Here is a 2682-nt window from a genome sequence, read left to right on the forward strand (position 1 = left end):
GAGGAAAAAAAAAACCCGAAAACCTTAACCTAAGAAGAGCTTACACCCCACAGCCACTCAGCCGCTTCGGATCCCGGTAGCCCTCAGCTGAGGGTGCCAATGCCAGTAAGCTCCTCCGAGCGGCAGGAGAAGCTCCGTGCCCTCGTTAGGCAGTGCTGCCGGGGCAGCAGCAGATACCCCGCGCTCCCCGGCGGAGGTCTCGAAGGAGGCAAAGCAGAGGGAGGATCCGCTAGGATCCAGGTAGATCCAGCTTTTACCGCTTACCAAAAGCCACCACCAGCAGGACCTCCGTCTCCTCCCTCCCTCCTCCCCTAACTCCCTCCCTCCCCTGCCCCTCCGCGATGAGAGACGGGCCAAAGTCCGTGAGCGCCAGCAGCGCTCGCTGTCAGGGGCGGACGGATCGCTTTCATGTCACAGGGTGACTGCTAGCCCTGCGAAAGCTCCCCCGGCCGGGCCGGGCTGGGGCGGCGGGAGGGCAGCTGCCCCGAGGCCGGGGTGACTGCCGGCCCCGCGGAATGCTGGCGGCGGGGGATGCGGAGCCGGCTGTGGACTAACATGGGGGGCAGCCACTCCCACAGGGCGCCCGTGTTCGACGAGAACGAGGACGGTGAGTGTGGAGCTGTCCAAGGTACCCGCCGCGCCCGCGCGCCCCGTAGTTCCCGTCGTTGGCTCAGCCCCGGGGCCGGAGGCAGCAGATCGCCCTCAGCCAGGTGTTGGCAGCTTCCTCGGTCCGGCTGGGGGAGGTATTTTGGATAGATCCTTCAGCTGGCTGCTTGCTGTGGGGTAGGCTCCCTGGGGAAGGAGCAGGGCAAGCCCACCTTTGTTTAGCTGTTAGCAATAATTACATAGTTCTTTGCTTTTATCCAAGCTAAGCTGAAGTCTAGGTCACCACCGCTTGGGTTTTAAACACATGGCCAGGTAACTTCATGTGTATGTATGTAAACTGGCATTAGTTTGAAAATGAATGCCTGCTTTTTCTCTTTTCATTTATAGTTGACTCTCTGCCCACCAGCCCATTTTAAATGGCGTTACATCTTTCAGTCAATATACTTTTCTCTACCTATACTTTCTGAAACTTTTAAAAAGTTGTTCTATTACTTTGAGATTTTTTTTCCCTGCCTCAATAGTATATCAGAAGAAAGTGTATCCAGTAAAGTTTTTGGAATACAAACTGAAGTTTGCATTAAAAATGTGGCGTTTTTTCACTTTATGTATTTCCATGTCACTTTCTTACACAGAGTATGTTTTACTGGGATTATATGGCTCTTAGTTTCAGTCATTTTCTCTTTTAAAGCAAAGAGAACATTCCACTTCTAGGAAGCAGACATTTGTATATCAGAAAAAGTGTTGTTACTTATGGGATACATGTTGCTGCATAATTGGATAATTGATACTTCATTTTGAAAATATCCATTTCATTCTAGTTCCCAAAATATTTTACTGAGAAATGCTTGTCCCTCACAGACTTCATTTTGCCTTTTTGAGGTTCATAACAAATCAGAAACATTTATGCTCTTTCTTATTCATTCAGGACACATAGAGATGTTTACATTGTTTGGCTAATATAGAGGGAAAATATTAAATAAGTTTTCACAGAGGTGAATATATATTTGCTTACACTTCAAGCACATTTACCACTCTTTCTTTCTTGGCAAAGCTTGAAGAGGTATTTGGTGTGATTTTATTTACAGCAGTTTATTGTTTGTGTAGAGTAAGGGACTAGAGTATCTACTATAGGTGGATTGTGATGCAGTAGCTGTGATTTTCTTGTCATTTACAATTTTCAGTCATTTACCATAAGTAAATGCTATGTAAACAAGTGAGAAAGAAACCATTCCCTGCTGTAAAATTATAATGGTGATCATTTACAATTAGTCATGTAAATCTTACTTTCACTATAACTTATATACAATGACATTATAGTGTTAGTCTTGTTTAGACATTGTAAGGTAAAAAATAGCCCTGCCTTTGCCTCTGTGACTGTTTTGACTGAGCTCTCTCGAGTTAACATGAGTGTTCTATGAATTATTACCATTTCTATTTTTTTCCAATGAGAAAAGGCTGTGGTCAGTTTATAGATAAAATGAACAAAGTTCAAGAAAGAATGAGACCAGAAGGGGCTTCATGCCACTTTGCTCTTTTTATCCTCCGGAAAACAATTAAATAAACAACAACAACAAAAAAAAAAACCACACACACAAAAAAAACAACATATACACAAGCTATTTATGCATTTTTACTAAGACATTGTTTATTCTTTGCTTCTTTTTTTTCCCCATTTTGAATGTTCCTAAAATATCTATTTTTTTTTTTCTCTTATGGCGTTATGCTTAGTACAACCATCTAGTTGAGAAATGCCCATTGCTTTTGAAATAGATAACCTATTTTCTATACTGTTTATGAATTATAATTCAGGATGGAATTTTCCCAAGTATCTAAAAATATAGGAAGATATCTTCTCTTTGAAAATTTATCTTGCAAAATGTAATCCAAAATCAAGGAGTATTTCATATTGCTCCTAATATCTACAATAGTAACTGCTTTCCACAATACTGGACTCAATATGAAATTAAAACTTCTAAAAAAGGAAAAAAAAAACAAAAACAAACAACCCCACAACACAGTGTTCCAAAGAGAAAGTTCATTTGTTTCATGAGACTATATAACTTTATTCAAGAATAA

The sequence above is a fragment of the Meleagris gallopavo genome, chromosome 4 (assembly GCF_000146605.3).
Source record: "Meleagris gallopavo isolate NT-WF06-2002-E0010 breed Aviagen turkey brand Nicholas breeding stock chromosome 4, Turkey_5.1, whole genome shotgun sequence".
NCBI classification, from domain to species: domain Eukaryota; kingdom Metazoa; phylum Chordata; class Aves; order Galliformes; family Phasianidae; genus Meleagris; species Meleagris gallopavo.